This window comes from Ranitomeya imitator, chromosome 3 (assembly GCF_032444005.1).
Source record: "Ranitomeya imitator isolate aRanImi1 chromosome 3, aRanImi1.pri, whole genome shotgun sequence".
Taxonomy (NCBI): domain Eukaryota; kingdom Metazoa; phylum Chordata; class Amphibia; order Anura; family Dendrobatidae; genus Ranitomeya; species Ranitomeya imitator.
Genome location: NC_091284.1, coordinates 477,226,246 through 477,246,839, shown reverse-complemented (window position 1 = coordinate 477,246,839; position 20,594 = coordinate 477,226,246). Strand labels below are relative to the sequence as shown.

General features: G+C 42.7%; 1 protein-coding gene across 1 annotated transcript in view; it reads right to left on the bottom strand.

Moving 5' to 3' along the window:
* TMEM255B (transmembrane protein 255B) overlaps window positions 1–20,594 on the bottom strand; it is a 176,717-nt gene that overhangs the window by 107,564 nt on the left and 48,559 nt on the right. The gene's annotated exons all lie outside the window — the stretch shown is intronic.

The window sequence follows — 20,594 nt, the reverse complement described above, 5'->3', positions numbered from 1 at the left end:
CATTTTTTCAGAAGTGTAGTATGCCTACAGGAGGCAAACATTCAGATGTAGAAGACTGGGTCTGAGTGTCCACCTCCTGGAGGTGTACACTCCCGAAAAAGTGCACGACAGACCTCACTTTTGCTCTGCCGTCACCATTGCAGTCTATTGGCTTTGTCAGGGCATGTCCTGACCCCTTTTTATGGGGGATTTCGGAAGTATGCCCTAACGGGGACACAGAACGCAATGTCAAAGCACCAAAGGTGAGAAAGCGTTGTTGTGACGCACTTTTTGTGGCCAGAAAACCACACAACAGTTTTACATAAAGAAACATGGTTAGGCACTTAGTGCGTTTTTGCCCAACTTTACTAAGATCAATTTAATTGATGCAGAATATCTGTGCTAATGATCCTGCTAAACAACGTGTAATCAAAAACGTATTGTTAAGCTATGTATTTTTATGCAAAAATTACATGCATTCAAGTGGATGCTGTTTTTACTGCATTACCGTCATGACCATGACACAACTGCTCTGTCAGCAAGTGATTGATGTCAACTGCTATGTATACATCAGTCCCCATAGCGAGCACACTGTAGCAATCCGTTTCAGTTATTGTGTGTGTTGTCGTCTAAATGGCAGAGAATGTGATCTAATTTGCTCTGACCAGGGCCCCCTACTGATTGCTGATGCCAGACATGCTGGTATGAACTTTGCACAAAGAGCGTTCTTCCTTTAAAGGGAATCTGTCACCTCAAATTGGTGGGTTATGTAAATGCCCTGTGTCCAGTCGGATGGGCAGTGTTTCGTCTTCTTTTCTCCACCCCATCCTTCCCCGCTGTCCGCAATATTTTTGTGAATTAGAGTAGGTGTCCTCCATAGTTCGCGCGTGTGCAATGCAATTTTGCCTCGCGCACACGCAGTACGATTTGCCCGACTGCGGGCAAAGCCGAAAAGCATTACTGCGCATGCGCTGGCACGCTATGTCCAGCGTATAAGATGACCCCCGACTTTTGAGAAGATTTTTAGGGGTTAAAAAGTCATCTTATACGCCAGAAAATACGCTTAGCATTCGAAACGCCCTTTTTTTCTTTTGCAATGTGTTGCTGAAATTTGGAAAAACAACTTTACTTGGGATGAATTTAAATGCTTATTGCAAAAGGCCAAAGGAAGAATCCAGACAGTCCATGGTCCGAGCTAGATGGAGAATGTCTCATGATTGAGCATGACTCATGTATACCCTGACTACTCTGACATTGTCTACAAAGACTTTACATCTTGTTGAGATACCAAATGTCTATTTCAGAGTATTGTCTATGGTTTCAGAGTATTGTCTATGATTACTTTAATTTAGCAGTTAGCACAGTAATATGTGTATATTCCCATACATCTAAAGCCAACAGCCACCTATGATCTGTCTGAATTTAGTTTTCAGCTTATACTTATTTTTACATCTATTGTATTACACTTTTCATTTATGGAATCTAACTTAAACTAAGTGAAATGGGAAAAACAAAGATAATCTATTTCAGCCCATAACATCCATTACAATTGCAGACACTGCTTCCTAAATTACAATGTCAGAGAAATATGACCTATAATGGCTTTCATTTACCATTGTTCCCAGAACATTAGTGTATTATTTCTGGAAATTATTGTTTATTTGCCAATGCATTATTAAATTGTATGCTCTCTGAATTCACGATTGTTGTATTTGTAACTGAGAACAAATGTTTAGCTGTACAAAACATGTCTGGAAACAATAATATAGATTGTATAGATTTTTTTATCTATTATATGCTTGCAATTAAAGCTTCCTCGATATATAACATAAATGTTGATTGCATAGGGATATAACAAAAATCTAAAGAATATGGGCAGCCATACTACCATGGAAGAATCAAAGGTTGGGCATACTGAGTTTTAACATTCACAATCTAGCAGATTAATTAAATTAATATTTATTCTATTATATTAATATTTAAATGGGTTTATACATAGTGTTTGTTGGACTTCAGTGCTGACTGAGAATAGAGCTCATAGATCCTGTCTTAAAAGAAACATGCATTGACAGAAACTATTTGTGTAAGCTACATATACCATACACTACATACCATACAAACATCAATTTACCATAAACATAAAGGACATCAGTCATATCTTAGATAGAACATCTTTCATCCAAAAAAACACAAAATTCATCATCTACAGTCAATCTTTAAGGTACATTCGGATCTTTTCAGAAAGTGACAATAGCAGATCTATATTTTATTACTGAGGAATACATTCCTACAAGGAAAGAATCCACTGATAATAGATCAAAAGAGCCACACGGATCCCAAACAAGGTTTACAGCTGTCCAGAGATTCCATGACAGTCACTTCTTAGCCCTATCCTTCAAAAAAAAAAAAAGTAAGGTGTGCATGATTTTTTTGAAGTTGAAAAAACTACCATAATAGAGATCATTTTGACTGCAATTATCATCATTTTTCAGTTTATAGTGAATGCAGCTGATGTCTCCATATCAGAATTATGGGCTGTGGACATGTATCACTTATGATAATAATGATTTATTATTGTTTTCCAATATGTCCGTAAAAAATATTGTCTGTCTGTGATTTTTTTTTTTATAAACTGTCCAGAAAACATAAGTCAAGTTGGTTACCCTAATCCCGAGAAACAGCCTTGTGGACTAAAAACAGGGGCGAATAACAGCAACAATCCTCGTTTTGTCACATATACGGTAATCCCCACATGAGCATCCCAAGGAAAATTTGTGTTGATCAGGGTTGCCAACCATCCAGAAAGTCCAGGATAGTCCATAAAAATAGGGCAGTTTCTTGCTCTGTCTGTACAAAAAATGTAAGGCGTCTGTGATTTTTTTTAAGTTGAAAAAACATATGCAGATTATTTTGACTCTAAAGGTACCTTCACACTGAGCAACTTTCCAACGAGAACGACAGCGATCCATGACGTTGCAGCGTCCTGGATAGCGATCTCGTTGTGTTTGACACGCAGCAGCGATCAGGATCCCGCTGTGACATCGCTGGTCGGAGCTAGAAGTCCAGAACTTTATTTGGTCGTCAGGTCGGCGTGATTCGTCATGTTTGACAGCAAAAGCAACGATGCCTGCAATGGTTTTTCATGGAGCTAACAACCAGTGAGAACGATAAGTACGTCACTGGATCGCTCCTGCATCGTTCAGCTGTTGCCGGTGTTTGACGTTTCCTAGCGAACTAAACAGCGACGCTGCAGCGATCGGCTCATTGTCTATATCGCTGCAGCATCGCTTAATGTGACGGAACCTTAAGGCCAGAGTCATATTATCACATTACCGTAGAATATGGCTGAGTGCTATGTGAGAAAACATTGCATAGCACCCGGCCCAGTATTAATCTATGGGACAGCTCACATCAGCGGGTTTTTTTCTCAGGTCTATTCAAAGTGCGTGTAAAATCACAGCAGGCTGCAATTGGCACCGAAAAACACAGACACCCAGAATAAAGTTATTGAAATGAAAGAATGACACAGAACCCTTTAATAAATTTTAATTAAACCATACACCCATTCCAGAGCTGCCATTGTCACCCATAAAAGAGTTAAAATGACAAACAACAATATGCTAACTTTTCCGCAGAGAAGATGATAATCCATTTGTCCCACGATGTGTCTAGCTCTGCTACATGTGCAGGAGAGGCATATTTTTCCATTCAGACTGTAGACTTATAGCACAAGAGAGGCATGTTTTAGATGATAGGACCCATCAAAGTAGTGTCACCTCGTTGCGGTTGATGGGCTCACATGAATTTGCCAATCTATGTGCTAAGAACCTTCACTTTTGTAAGTAATTTTTTTTATCACAGTTTACTCAGCAATTATGATAGGTCTTGTATTCACATATATATTGGTATCTACAGAGTGTTGCTGCGTTCCACCTTTTTGCAAGTTATCTAGATGGCATGCTGCATGGTTGCTGCATCCAGCAGAGACACTGAGAAGTGTGTGCTCTGTGTCTCCTTGTGAACTCCTATTCCCTGTCTAACAGCACCGCGAGCGTGAGAAAGTTCTCCTGCTCGCGGTGCCATCAGACAGGTCCTGGGAGTTCACAGCCAATGAGCTCACTTTACCTATTTGACATCAGCGGGAGATAAAATTTTCCCACGGCGCACGCGCTGACGTAAGATAATGTGATAATGTGATGTGAGTGACGTCACATAGGTGAAGTGAGTTAATTGACTGTGTGTATATATATATATATATATATATATGTATATATATATATATATATAATATATATATATATATATATATATATATATACACGTACATACATACAGCGGGTATGGAAAGTATTCAGACCCCTTTAAATAAATTTTTCACTCTGTTTCATTGCAACCATTTGATAAATTCAAAAAAGTTCATTTTTTTCACATTAATGTACACTCTGCACCCCATCTTGACTGAATAAAGTAGAAATATAAAATTTTATGCAAATGTAATAAAAAAGAACAAGTGAAATAACACATGGTCATAAGTCTTCAGACCCTTTGCTCGATATTGAGTAGAAGCACCCTTTTGAGCTAGTACAGCCATGAGTCTTCTTGAGAATCATGCAACAAGTTTTTCACACCTGGATTTGGGGATCCTCTGCCATTCTTCCTTGCAGATCCTCTCCAGTTCCGTCAGGTTGGATGATGAACATTGGTGGACAGCCATTTTCAGGTCTCACCATAGATACTCAATTGGGTTTAGGTCAGGGCTCTGGCTGGGCCAGTCAAGAATGGTCACAGAGTTGTTCTGAATCCACTCCTTTGTTATTTTAGCTATGTGTTTAGGGTCATTGTCTTGTTGGAAGGTGAACCTTCAACAAAGTCTGAGGTCCAGAGCACTCTGGAAGAGGTTTTCATCCAGGATATCGCTGTACTTGGCCGCATTCATGTTTCCTTCAATTACAACCAGTCGTCCTGTCCCTGCAGCTGAAAAACAGGCCCATAGCATGATGCTGCCACCACCATGTTTCACTTTTGGAATTGTATTGTGCGATGAGCAGTGCCTGGTTTTCTCCACACATACTGCTTAGAATTATCTTCAAAAAGGTTTATCTTCATCTCATCAGACCAGAGAATCTTATTTCCCATAGTCTGGGAGACTTTCATGTGTTTTTTGCAATGAAACAAAGAGTGAAAAATGTAAAGTTGTCTGAATACTTTCCATACCCACTGTAACTACATTGCTTTTATGAGGCCCAGAAAATGTGAGTAGATGCTCTCTCCATGGGTAGATAATTTATTCAACGTTGACAGCACACTTACCCAGCATGGCTACCACAGTATTCTGCAATGACATGCCATTCCAACCCATCTGGTTTTCACTTAGCGGGACAATCATTTGTGCTGCAAAAGGACAATAACTCAAAACACAGTTCCAAGATACAATATGTAAGGGATATGTGACCAAGAATGAGATGGATGGTGTACTGCTTCAATGACATGGCCTCCATATCACATCAGCTCAGCACAGTTGTGATAGCTTGGGATGAGTTGAACATTAAAGGCAAAGCAGCCAAAAAATGTTCAGAACCTATGCAAATGCCTTCAAGACAGTTGGAAAGTCATTACAGGTGATTACCCGATGAAGGGTTGTACAGCTGTCATCAGAATAAGGCTACTTTCACACTAGTGTCGTACGACGCACGTCGCAATGCATCGTTTTGCAGAAAAAACGCATCCTGCAAAGTTGTCTGCAGGATGCGTTTTTTCTCCATAGGCTTGTATTAGCGACGCATTGCCACATGTCGCAACCATCGTGCATCGTGTTGTGGCGGACCGTGGGCACCAAAAAACATTGCATGTAACGTTTTTTGGTGCGTTGTGTGCGCCATTTTCGACCGCGCATGCGTGGCCGGAACTCCGCCCCCTCCTCCCCGGAGCTCACAATGGGGCAGCGGATGCGTTGTAAAACTGCATCCGCTGCCCCCGTTGTGCTGCGCTTTCACAGTGGGCGTCGGTACGTCGCCACGACGCATTGCATCGTGCGTTGTACGACGCTAGTGTGAAAGTAACCTAAAAGGTTGATAATTTCAGGAATCTGCAGCACGGTGGCTCAGTGGATAGCACTGCAGCTTTGCAGTGCTGGAGTCCTGGGTTCTAATCACACCTTGGACAACATCTGCAAGGAGTTTGTATCTTCTCCCCATGTTTGCGTGGGTTTCCTCCGGGTACTCCGGTTTCCTCTCACATTCCAAAGACACTGATAGGGAATTTAGATTGTGAGCCCCATCAGGGATAGTGATGATAACGTGTGCAAAACTGTAAAGCGCTGCGGAATATGTTAGCGCTATATAAAAATAAAGATTACGAATCTAAGATTTAACACATTCTGATTTTTTTGCACGTTTTTTCACTTTATGTTTCCATATGTATTCTGTTGTTTTTTACAGATTTAATCTAAATTGTGCACATTCCAATAAGAACAACAAAAAACATTGCATGAACAAGTGTTCCCAAACTTTTAACTGGTACTGAGTATGAGTATATACAGTGTATACACACACTGAAGAGCAAAAGGGTAAGCATGATACTGACTTTTGCCTTTCACAGGCTCCATATCACACCATCTACTATTGTTCTATCGTAAGACTACCATAATTTTATAGACAATCATCTTGGCTATCTCATACAAAAATTGACTTGCAAGTTAACTATTTAGCATACGATTAATTATGGAGATACTTGTCAATGCATTGCTACTGCTTTGCTCCTGGTGGTGGAAAAATCTTTTTCTTCTTTTTACAACCTGTTCTCACATTCCTTAATAGCTCAGTGTGTTATTAGGTAGATTCTCAAGGGAAAGGTCACTGGTTCGAATTGAGGAGTAGCCATGAATAAGATATCCCAAGAATAGACAAACTGCATCATCCGGGTCATCGATAGCGGTCTTTCAGCCAAGAAATTTGCCAAACTGCATCATATGAGTGCCATGATAATTGGAAGAATACAAAATGAAGTTATCCATCCACTCAAAAGCCAAGAGGTGGATGTCTAGGCAAAATATTGGAGTCAACAAGTCAGTTCATCACAAGGTCTCTCAGTTCTGGTGTGACACACACAAGTGGAGGTGGTTGGTATGCTTCCTAATAGTGAGACCACAGACATCTATGCAAGTACTGTGTGATGCATGTTACACAAGTTTGGAATTGTGGCCCAAAAAAAAGGTGAAGAAGCCTCGTCCTCAATAGTGTTATAAGAAGCATGGGCTTGAGTTTGCAAGAAAGTATAAAAAGTGGACAGTAGAAGATTAGAAACGGGTGATTTGGACAGATGAGACAAAAGTCAATAGGACAAATGAGACAAAAGTCAATAGACTAGGCTCTGATGGGTACAAATGGGTCTGGAAGAAACAAAAGAAAAAGGGGGCTAACGGATCAAGAAATTGAAAGAACTGTTAAGTTCGGTGGAGGAAGCCTGATGATATGGAGTTGTTTCACAGCCAGAGGTGTTGGATACTTGACCAGGATCGATGGTGGTCTCAATGCTGAGCTATATGTGAGTACCCAAAAAGCAAGTACGGACTGAGGCTGAAATTCAGTCCTGGCATTTGAAATCGCACAGGCCCATGTTGTCCCCGTCCCCATGAACCAGATGGGAATATATCACTAATATTACCCTGGATGGAGGAAAGCAAGATTTATTACAAGACCAATATTTCTAATGATACCCGTGGCCTGCTGGGGTAAGTGACGGAGTCAGCGACCTTGGGCTCTGTCACAACTCTTAACAGTACAAGTGTCTTGAGAACACCAATTGTGTTAACAACGTAGCAGACAAGGTGGCCCACGACCAGACAGGCCCTTCTGGCATTTGCCAGAATTGACAGATAGCCAGTCCGGCCATGCTTACAAGACAAGTTAGTTCATACACTCAAGTACTATGGGCATGAAAAGGACGAAATAGTGTTCCAGCAGGACAACAACCCAAACATTGTGTCAAGATTGGTGAAGAAATGGTTCAATGAAAATGAAGTAGAGGTGGGAGGACTGTTGTGAATTCTGTGGTCAAGCTCCCTCCTGTGGTCATGAGTGGTACTTCGGCTGGTTCTGTCCTTGAGCTTCCTTTGGTGGATGTGAGTGGGGCTGCGGCTTCTGAGTTTCCTTCCTCAGGTGAAGAGGTTAAGTCGTTAGGTGCTGCTCTATTTAACTCCACCTAGTTCTTTGTTCCTGGCCTCCAGTCAATGTTCCAGTATTGGTCTTGCTCTCTCCTGGATCGCTCTTGTGGCCTGTCTGTCCTGCATAAGCTAAGTTCTGCTTGTGTTACTTTTGTTTGCTATTTTTTCTGTCCAGCTTGCTATATTGGTTTGTCTTGCTTGCTGGAAGCTCTGGGACGCAGAGGAAGCACCTCCGTACCGTTAGTCGGTGCGGAGGGTCTTTTTGCGCACTCTGCGTGGTTGTTTGTAGGTTTTTGTGCTGACCGCAAAGCTATCTTTCCTATCCTCGGTCTATTCAGTAAGTCGGGCCTCACTTTGCTAAAACCTATTTCATCTCTGTGTTTGTATTTTCATCTTTACTCACAGTCATTATATGTGGGGGGCTGCCTTTTCCTTTGGGGAATTTCTCTGAGGCAAGGTAGGCTTATTTTTCTATCTTCAGGGCTAGCTAGTTTCTCAGGCTGTGCCCGAGGCGCCTAGGTCTGGTCAGGAGCGCTCCACGGCTACCTCTGGTGTGGTGTGATAGGATTAGGGATTGCGGTCAGCAGAGTTCCCACGTCTCAGAGCTTGTCCTATGTTATTAGTAATTATCAGGTCACTTGTGTGCTCTTAACCACCAGGTCCATTGTGTTTCTGAATCACCAGTTCATAACAGTACTGGAGGCCCAAAGTACTAATGCTTCTCAATAGAGGGAAAAGAGAAGTTCTGAGACCATTTTTTTTCTCTGCACTGTGTTTTGTCTTTCTTTTCCCCTAGACATTTGGGTGGTTCAGGACACAGGTGTAGTGATGGACATTAAAGGTCTGTCTTCTTGTGTGGATCATCTCACTGCAAGAATGCAAAAAATTCAAGACATTATGGTTCAGACATCTATGTTAGAACCTAGAATTCCTATTCCTGAGTTATTTTCTGGAGATAGAGCCAAGTTTCTGAATTTCAAAAATAATTGCAAACTGTTTCTGGCTTTGAAACCCCGCTCCTCTGGTGACCCAGTACAACAAGTTAAGATCATTATTTCTTTATTACGTGGCGACCCTCAAGACTGGGCATTTTCCCTTACGCCAGGAGACCCTGCATTATGTAATATTGATGCGTTTTTTCTGGCGCTCGGATTGCTTTATGATGAACCTAATTCAGTGGATCAGGCAGAGAAAAATTTGCTGGCTCTGTGTCAGGGTCAGGATGAGGTAGAGATATATTGTCAGAAGTTTTGGAAGTGGTCTGTGCTCACTCAATGGAATGAATGTGCGCTGGCAATTTTCAGAAAGGGTCTCTCTGAAGCCCTTAAGGATGTCATGGTGGGATTTCCTATGCCTGCTGGTCTGAATGAGTCTATGTCTTTGGCCATTCAGATCGATCGACGCTTACGTGAGCGTAAAACTGTGCACCATTTGGCGGTATTATCTGAGCATAAACCTGAGCCTATGCAATGTGATAGGACTTTGACCAGAGCTGAACGGCAAGAACACAGACGTCGGAATGGGCTGTGTTTTTACTGTGGTGATTCCACTCATGCTGTCTCCGATTGTCCTAAGCGCACTAAGAGTTTCACTAGGTCTGCCACCATTGGTACGGTACAGTCGAAATTTCTTTTGTCCGTTACTTTGATCTGCTCTTTGTCATCCTATTCTGTCATGGCATTTGTGGATTCAGGCACTGCCCTGAATTTGATGGACTTGGAGATTGCTAGGCGCTGTGGGTTTTTCTTGGAGCCCTTGCAGCATCCTATTCCATTGAGAGGAATTGATGCTACGCCTTTGGCCAAGAATAAGCCTCAGTATTGGACCCAACTGACCATGTGCATGGCTCCTGCGCATCAGGAGGATATTCGCTTTTTGGTGTTGCAGAATCTGCATGATGTGGTAGTGTTGGGGTTGCCATGGCTACAAGTCCATAACCCAGTATTGAATTGGAAATCTATGTCTGTGTCCAGCTGGGGTTGTCAGGGGGTACATGGTGATGTTCCATTTCTGTCTATTTCATCATCCACCCCTTCTGAGGTCCCAGAGTTCTTGTCAGATTACCGGGATGTATTTGATGAGCCCAAGTCCAATGCCCTACCTCCGCATAGGGATTGCGATTGTGCTATCGATTTGATTCCTGGTAGTAAGTTTCCTAAAGGTTGACTGTTTAATTTGTCTGTACCTGAGGACGCCGCTATGCGGAGTTACGTAAAGGAATCCTTGGAGAAGGGTCATATTCGCCCGTCGTCGTCGTCGCCATTGGGGGCAGGGTTCTTTTTTGTGGCCAAGAAGGATGGTTCGTTGAGACCTTGTATTGATTACCGCCTTCTAAATAAAATCACAGTCAAATTTCAGTACCCCTTGCCGCTGCTGTCTGATTTGTTTGCTCGGATTAAGGGAGCTAGTTGGTTCACCAAGATAGATCTTCGTGGTGCGTATAATCTTGTGCGTATTAAACAGGGCGATGAATGGAAAACAGCATTTAATATGCCCGAGGGCCATTTTGAGTACCTGGTTATGCCATTCGGGCTTTCCAATGCTCCATCAGTATTTCAGTCCTTTATGCATGACATCTTCCGAGAGTACCTGGATAAATTCCTGATTGTATAGTTGGATGATATTTTGATCTTCTCGGATGATTGGGAGTCGCATGTGAAACAGGTTAGAATGGTGTTCCAGGTCCTGCGTGTGAATTCTTTGTTTGTGAAGGGGTCAAAGTGTCTCTTTGGTGTTCAGAAGGTTTAATTTTTGGGTTTCATTTTTTCCCCTTCTACTATCGAGATGGACCCTGTCAAAGTTCAGGCCATTTATGATTGGACTCAGCCGACATCTCTGAAGAGTCTGCAAAAGTTCCTGGGCTTTGCTAATTTTTATCGTCGCTTCATCAATAATTTTTCTAGTATTGCTAAACCGTTGACTGATTTAATTAGGAAGGGTGCTGATGTGGTCAATTGGTCTTCTGCTGCTGTGGAAGCTTTTCAGGAGTTGAAGCGTCATTTTTCTTCTGCCCCTGTGTTGTGCCAGCCAGATGTTTCGCTCCCATTCCAGGTCGAGGTTGATGCTTCTGAGATTGGAGCAGGGGCTGTTTTGTCGCAAAGAAGTTCTGATGGCTCGGTGATGAAGCCATGTGCCTTCTTTTCCAGGAAGTTTTCACCTGCTGAGCGTAATTATGATGTTGGCAATCGAGAGTTGCTGGCCATGAAGTGGGCATTCGAGGAGTGGCGTCATTGGCTTGAAGGAGCCAAGCATCGCGTGGTGGTCTTGACTGATCACAAGAACTTGACTTATCTCGAGTCTGCCAAACGGTTGAATCCTACACAGGCTCGTTGGTCGCTGTTTTACTCCCGTTTTGACTTTGTGGTTTCGTACCTTCCGGGCTCTAAAAATGTGAAGGCGGATGCCCTGTCTAGGAGTTTTGTGCCTGACTCTCCGGGTTTGCCTGAGCCGGCGGGTATTCTCAAGGAGGGGGTGATTTTGTTTGCCATCTCCCCTGATTTGCGGCGGGTGCTGCAAAAATTTCAGGCTAATAGACCTGACCGTTGCCCAACGGAGAAACTGTTTGTCCCTGATAAATGGACGAGTAGAGTTATCTCTGAGGTTCATTGTTCGGTGTTGGCTGGTCATCCTGGAATCTTTGGTACCAGAGATTTGGTGGCTAGATCCTTTTGGTGGCCGTCTCTGTCGCGGGATGTGCGTTCGTTTGTGCAGTCCTGTGGGATTTGTGCTCGGGCTAAGCCCTGCTGTTCTCGTGCCAGTGGGTTGCTTTTGCCCTTGCTGGTCCCGAAGAGGCCTTGGACACATATCTCTATGGATTTTATTTCGGATCTCCCCATCTCTCAAAAGATGTCGGTCATTTGGGTGGTTTGTGATCGCTTCTCTAAGATGGTCCATTTGGTACCCTTGTCTAAATTGCCCTCCTCCTCTGATTTGGTGCCATTGTTTTTCCAGCATGTGGTTCGTTTACATGGCATTCCGGAGAACATCGTTTCTGACAGAGGTTCCCAGTTTGTTTCGAGGTTTTGGCGAGCCTTTTGTGCTAGGATGGGCATTGATTTGTCTTTTTCCTCGGCTTTCCATCCTCAGACAAATGGCCAAACTGAACGAACCAATCAGACCTTGGAGACATATCTGAGATGTTTTGTTTCTGCTGATCAGGATGATTGGGTGTCCTTTTTGCCTTTGGCTGAGTTCGCCCTTAATAATCGGGCCAGCTCGGCTACTTTGGTTTCGCCGTTTTTCTGCAATTCTGGTTTCCATCCTCGTTTCTCTTCAGGGCAGGTTGAGTCTTCGGACTGTCCTGGTGTGGATACTGTGGTGGATAGGTTGCAGCAGATTTGGACTCATGTAGTGGACAATTTGACATTGTCCCAGGAGAAGGCTCAACGTTTCGCTAACCGCAGGCGCTGTGTGGGTCCCCGACTTCGTGTTGGGGATTTGGTTTGGTTGTCGTCTCGTTATATTCCTATGAAAGTTTCCTCTCCTAAGTTTAAGCCTCGTTTCATTGGTCCGTATAGGATTTCTGAGGTTCTTAATCCTGTGTCTTTTCGTTTGACCCTTCCAGCTTCTTTTTCCATCCATAATGTATTCCTTAGGTCATTGTTGCGGAGATACGTGGCACCTGTGGTTCCATCCGTTGATCCTCCTGCCCCGGTTTTGGTTGAGGGGGAGTTGGAGTATATAGTGGAGAAGATTTTGGATTCTCGTATTTCGAGACGGAAACTCCAGTACCTGGTTAAGTGGAAGGGTTATGGTCAGGAAGATAATTCCTGGGTCTTTGCCTCTGATGTTCATGCTGCCGATCTGGTTCGTGCCTTTCATTTGGCTCATCCTGGTCGGCCTGGGGGCTCTGGTGAGGGTTCGGTGACCCCTCCTCAAGGGGGGGGTACTGTTGTGAATTCTGTGGTCAAGCTCCCTCCTGTGGTCATGAGTGGTACTTTGGCTGGTTCTGTCCTTGAGCTTCCTTTGGTGGATGTGAGTGGGGCTGCGGCTTCTGAGTTTCCTTCCTTAGGTGACGAGGTTAAGTCGTTAGATGCTGCTCTATTTAACTCCACCTAGTTCTTTGTTCCTGGCCTCCAGTCAATGTTCCAGTATTGGTCTTGCTCTCTCCTGGATCGCTCTTGTGGCCTGTCTGTCCTGCATAAGCTAAGTTCTGCTTGTGTTACTTTTGTTTGCTATTTTTTCTGTCCAGCTTGCTATATTGGTTTGTCTTGCTTGCTGGAAGCTCTGGGACGCAGAGGAAGCATCTCCGTACTGTTAGTCGGTGCGGAGGGTCTTTTTGCGCACTCTGCGTGGTTGTTTGTAGGTTTTTGTGCTGACCGCAAAGCTATCTTTCCTATCCTCGGTCTATTCAGTAAGTCGGGCCTCACTTTGCTAAAACCTATTTCATCTCTGTGTTTGTATTTTCATCTTTACTCACAGTCATTATATGTGGGGGGCTGCCTTTTCCTTTGGGGAATTTCTCTGAGGCAAGGTAGGCTTATTTTTCTATCTTCAGGGCTAGCTAGTTTCTCAGGCTGTGCCCGAGGCGCCTAGGTCTGGTCAGGAGCACTCCACGGCTACCTCTAGTGTGGTGTGATAGGATTAGGGATTGCGGGCAGCAGAGTTCCCACGTCTCAGAGCTTGTCCTATGTTATTAGTAACTATCAGGTCACTTGTGTGCTCTTAACCACCAGGTCCATTGTGTTTCTGAATCACCAGTTCATAACAGAGGACCACTGGATGTTCGGGTCCAGCAGGTTCAGCCAAACTGTTAAAAAAAGTTCAGATACCAGAATAGTACCCGAAGCCCCATTCACAGCATGGCAGCATGCCAAACACTGCTCCTGATAGGCGGTAAAATCATTACTGCCGGTCAGATAGCCGCAGTTCCCATGTTGTCAAACGACAGCGTGAGCCCGCAGCTGTGATCGGATAAAAAATTTACCCTTGGCCACTTGTGTCAGCTGAAGGAGCAACTGCTCTCATCAGCCTACGCCTGCTTCGCCAACAGCTGGCGCCTGAGCTGTACATAAATGATTAAAAAATACCTACAGCCCTCAGCTGTCATCTTCAGCAAGGTTGGTTAACAAGAATAGAGGGGTCACCATTCCAATTTTTTCAATTATTTAAATAAATTATTTAAAAAAGGTGTGGGGTCTTCCACACTTTCAACAACCAGAAAGGCTAAAGCCAAACAACTAGGAGCTGGTATTCTCAGTCTGGTAAGGAGCCATGGACATTGACACCCCTAGCCTAAAAATAGCAGCCTGGAAAATGTGCATCTATTAGATGCGCAAAATCAGGTGCTTTGCCTGGCTCTTCCCACTTGCCCTGTAGTGGTGGCAAGTGGGGTTCATATCTGGGGGTTGATGTTACTTTGGTATTGTTTGGTAACATCAAGCCAATGGGATAGTAATATAAGACGCCTATCTATTACTAATCCTATAGTTATATTGTAAATAAACACAGAGCAAGTATAATGTCTTTTATTTGAAATAAAATAAAACACACTTTTACTTTTTTATTTAAAAATAACAAACACAGTTATACTCAGCTCGGTGAGATCCCTGCTAGCACAGTGAGAAAGTCTCACAGTGCAGCGCTGAGCTCACAGAGTTCATTGCAGTTCACTGTGATAAATTTCTCACAGTGAATTGCGGTGAACTCTCTGAGCTTAGCGCTGCACCATGAGACTTAAAATAAATAAATTATTATAAAAAATGACGTGGGTTCCCCTGTATTTTAGATAACCAGCCAGGCAAAACTCACAGTTGGGGGCTGCACGCCTCAGCTGTCAGCTTCAACAAGGCTGGCTAGCACAATGAGAAAGTCTCACGGTGCAGCAGTGAGTTTACCGGGAGGCTTTTTCTCACTGTGTGAGCGGTCACCACAGTTCAGGGGCTATACTGGGAAATCAGCCTCAGTGACCGGTGGCAACCTCGATAATGTCACTGCTAGTCACTGACTCTGCACTCACAGCAGCTGATTTCTCAGTGGTTCTCAGGCTGGACGGTCGCATCTTGGCACCATTCAGGTTGAAAATTATTTATACCAGACATGGATTACGGCATGGGACTGAATGATGGACAGGTGAGGGATATTGTTGATTTTTATTTTTGTTTTATTACAGGACATGAGGGATTCAATGTAATGGGCATTAGGTAAGTATAACCATGTTTGTTATTTTTAAATAAAAAAGTGTGTTTTGTCTATTTCAAATAAAAGACTTTAATCTGGCTGTTTGTTTATTTACAATACTAATCTGTGGGCTTGATGTCACCTGCAAAAAAAGATGACAACAATAATAAAATAGATGCACCTTTTCTGGGTGGCTGTGTGCTGTAACTTTTAAGCTGAGAGGGCAATGTCCTTCGCCCTTACCAGCCTGAGAATACCAGTCCCTAGCTGTCTGCATTAGCTTGGCTGGTTGTCAAAAGTGGTGGAGGAACTCACGCCATCTTATTAAATTATTCATTTAACTAATTTTAATAAATCGTAGTGGTGACCCCTCTATTCTTGATAACCAGCCTTGAGGGTTGCAGCCCCCAGTTGTTAGTTTTACCTGGCTGATTATCAAAAATGCTGGGGACTGGGAGCCCACACCTATTATTTATTTACAGTGCAGCCTGATGAATACTCCCATCAGCCGCTGCCTCTCTCGCTGTTATTAGCGGCAGCAAGCGTAGGCTGATGGGAGCTGTAGTCCCATCAGCCAACGCCTGTGACTGGAGGTAAACTTTTTACCTTCGATCACAGCTGCGGGCTCAAGCTGTCATTTGACAGCGTGGGAACCGCGGCTGTCTGACCGGCAGTAATGGTTTTACTGCTGTTCAGAAGCAGCGTTTGCCGCTCTGTCATGTACATGACAACGCAACAAACACCCGGTGTCGGAGGGCCAAACCCAAACAGTAACACGGACTTCCTGGTGTTCGGTGTCCATGCCCAAACAGTAGGTGTTCGGTACGGATGCCGAACTTTACTGTTCGAGTTCGCCCATCTCTAGCATCGGATTTACCTCCACAGTCCCTAGACTTCAACCCAATTGAACACTTTTGGGTAGAGTTGAAGAAAAAACTGTATACATGCCCAAGTGAGTTGACCAATATGCACCAACTTTGGGAACGTGTAAAAGAGACCTGAGATAAGATTTTGGTTGAGAAATTCTTGAATCGGATCAAGAGCATGTCCTGAAGGAAACAGTTAATGTTGAAAGACGAAGATGCATGTATAGTACAAGAAAAAATAATGCAAATTTAAATTTACCCTCAATGGGGAGGGTGCAGCTGTGTTGGGGGAGAAAATGGCTAGAAGGTTGGGGGAGTGTTTAAATTAGGGATTGGGGGGGGAGGGTATTCATTTTATAGGAGGGGAAGATAGTGCAGATAGAGACCTGGGCACAAATAAGGAAGATGGAGGTGACGGTGGCATTGGGGGTGGGGTTAGAACAGTTAATAATTTAAGAAAGAATAGAGGTACAGAGAGGAACATCAAGTGCATGTATACTAATGCCAGAAGCCTCGCCAACAAAATAGACGAATTAGAATTAATGTTGTTGGAGCATAATTATGACATGGTGGGGATAACTGAAACGTGGCTGGATGAGAGCCATGACTGGGCTGTTAACTTGCAGGGCTATAGCCTGTTCAGAAATGACCGAATGGATAGGCGAGGGGAAGGGGTGTGTCTATATGTAAAATCATCCTTAAAACCCATCCTGCGTGATATTATAGGTGAATCTAATGAAAATGTAGAATCCCTGTGGGTGGAGATAAGGGGAGGGGGAAAACATAATAAAATTACTGATAGGGGTTTGTTATAAATCTCCAAAAATAATGGAAGCAATGGAGAATATCCTCGTAAAGCAAATAGATGAAGCTGCGACTCAAGGAGAAGTCATTATTATGGGGGACTTCAACTACCCTGAAATAGATTAGGGAACAGAAACCTGCAGTTCCAGCAAAGGTAATCGGTTTTTGACAACTATAAGAGACAATTACCTTTCACAACTGGTTCAGGACCCAACAAGAAGGGGGGCACTGCTGGATCTAATATTAACCATCAGGCCAGACCGCATATCAAATATAAGGGTTGGTGGTCACTTGGGGAATAGTGATCACAAAATAATAAGTTTTCATGTATCCTTTAATAAGATGTATAGTAGAGGGGTTACAAGGACACTAAACTTCAGGAGGGCAAATTTCCAACGGATGAGAGAGGATCTTGGTGCAATTAACTGGGACGATATCCTGAGACATAAAAATACACAAAGAAAATGGGAGACGTTTATTAGCATCCTGGATAGGACCTGTGCACAGTATATACCGTATGAGAATAAACATACTAGAAATAGGAGGAAACCAATATGGTTAAATAGAGATGTAAGGGGAGCAATAAGTGACAAAAAGAAAGCATTTAGTGAATTAAAGGAAGTAGGTAGTGATGAGGCATTAAATAAATACAGAAAATTAAATAAATTCTGTAAAAAGCAAATCAAGGCAGCAAAGATTGAGACAGAGAGACTCATTGCCAGAGAGAGTAAAAATAATCCCAAAATATTCTTTAACTACGTAAATAGTAAGAAACTAAAAAATCATAGTGTTGGCCCCCTTAAAAATAGTCTGGGTGAAATGGTGGATGAGGATGAGGAAAAAGCCAATATGCTAAATGACTTTTTTTCATCAGTATTTACACAAGAAAATCCCATGGCAGACAAAATGACTAGTGATAAAAATTCCCCATGAAATGTCACCTGCTTAACCCAGCAGGAAGTACGTCGGCGTCTAAAAATCACTAAAATTGACAAATCTCCGGGCCCGGATGGGATACACCCCTGAGTACTGCAGGAATTAAGTACAGTCATTGATAGACCATTATTTTTAATCTTTAAAGACTCCATAATAACAGGGTCTGTACCACAGGACTGGCGTATAGCAAATGTGGTGCCAATATTCAAAAAGGGGACAAAAACTGAACTCGTACATTATAGGCCAGTAAGCTTAACCTCTACTGTGGGTAAAATCCTGGAGGGCATTCTAAGGGATGCTATACTGGAGTATCTGAAGAGGAATAACCTCATGACCCAGTATCAGCACGGGTTTACTAGGGACCGTTCATGTCAGACTAATCTGATCAGCTTCTATGAAGAGGTAAGTTCCGGACTGGACCAAGGGAACCCAATGGATGTAGTGTATATGGACTTTTCAAAAGCTTTTGATACGGTGCCACACAAAATGTTGATACATAAAATGAGAATAATGGGGATAGGGGAAAATATGTGTAAGTGGGTTAAGAGCTGGCTCAGGGATAGGAAACAAAGGGTGGTTATTAATGGAACAGACTCGGACTGGGTCGCGGTTAGCAGTGGGGTACCACAGGGGTCAGTATTTGGCCCTCTTCTTTTTAACATATTTATTAATGACCTTGTAGGGGGAATTCAGAGCAGAATTTCAATATTTGCAGATGACACTAAACTCTGCAGGGTAATCAATACAGAGGAGGACAATTTTATATTACAGGATGATTTATGTAAACTAGAAGCTTGGGCTGATAAATGGCAAATGAGCTTTAATGGGGATAAATGTAAGGTCATGCACTTGGGTAGAAGTAATAAGATGTATAACTATGTGCTTAATTCTAAAACTCTGGGCAAAACCGTCAATGAAAAAGACCTGTGTGTATGGGTGCATGACAAACTCATGTTCAGTGGCCAGTGTCAGGCAGCTGCTACAAAGGCAAATAAAATAATGGGATGCATTAAAAGAGGCATAGATGCACATGAGGAGAACATAATTTTACCTCTATACAAGTCACTAATTCGACCACACTTAGAATACTGTGCACAGTTCTGGTCTCCGGTGTACAAGAAAGACATAGCTGAACTAGAGCGGGTGCAGAGAAGAGTGACCAAGGTTATTAAAGGACTGGGGGGTCTGCAATACCAAGATAGGTTATTACACTTGGGGCTACTTAGTTTAGAAAAACGAAGACTAAGGGGTGATCTTATTTTAATGTATAAACATATGAGGGGACAGTACAAAGACCTTTCTGATGACCTTTTTAATCATAGACCTGAGACAGGTACAAGGGGGCATCCTCTACGTCTGGAGGAAAGAAGGTTTAGGCATAATTACAGATGCGGGTTCTTTACTGTAAGAGCAGTGAGACTATGGAACTCTCTGCCATATGATGTTGTAATGAGTGATTCATTACTTAAATTTAAGAGGGGATTGGATACCTTTCTGGAAAAGTATAATGTTACAGGGTATATATACTAGATTCCTTGATAGGGCGTTGATCCAGGGAACTAATCTGATTGCTGTATGTGGAGTCGGGAAGGAATTTTTTTCCCCAAAGTGGAGCTTACTCTTTGCCACATGGGTTTTTTTTGCCTTCCTATGGATCAACATGTTAGGGCATGTTAGGTTAGGCTATGGGTTGAACTAGATGGACTTAAAGTCTTCCTTCAACCTTAATAACTATGTACTATGAACAGTAACAATGCAGTGACATGACAAGATTTGGCGTGACTAATCATATGCTAAATATGTACTCCCTTTCAAAGTTCAAGAAAAATACAGAAAGGAGGAAATGAGATACCGAAGACTACATCAACAATAGTGTATATCGCTGGCAAGATACGTCTTCCCGTTACAATTTCAGGAATTTCTTCAGAACCCAGCACTATCATTATAGCTCTATCAGCTCATGCATTGATGCCTCATAAACATGTGGGCCTTTTTATACTTTTTTAGGCAAACGCCCAGGTGGATGGGCCAGGCCGGACGCAAGCACCACAGGGAGAGGTGATCCATTTTGGCCTTATCCCGAATACTGTTTCTAGTTCTGTTAATAAATCTGTCTCTGCTTTAGTTGCTACTTAACTCTCTATCACCAATTGGGTCTGAGGCATTCCAACAATTTTATACCTCCCAAAACTTACCATGCGACTAAGATGATGATTTACCTTATTAACCAAGAAATTAACCAATTACTCAATACAACATCGCCTTTTTAAATTCGGAACGGCAATGAATCTTCCAAAGGATGAACTCTTGAGCTTTACAGGAACTCAAATACTGTATTGACACAACCATTAAACCAGCTGACAAAGGTGGAGCCATTGTGGTCATAGACATCAAGGACAACAGAGACTAAGTGTATCGCCAACTAATGGACACAACTACATATATCAAAATTAGGATGGATCCAACATCCTCCATCAGACTTAAGATGCAAGCCATCTTAAAAATATATCTAGTGCAGAATGTCATTGACAAAAAACTGATGAGTTTCTAAACAACCCTCATGCTATCACACCGGTTATTGTTTTCTTAAAAAATACATAAATCACTCTTGAAAACACTGGGCTGACCAAAAGTCTCCTCTACGGATTCAATTTTGGCACCACTCACTGTTTGTTTTTTTTTAAAAAAAACAAAACATTCTTACACTACTAACTAAACTGACTAGATTG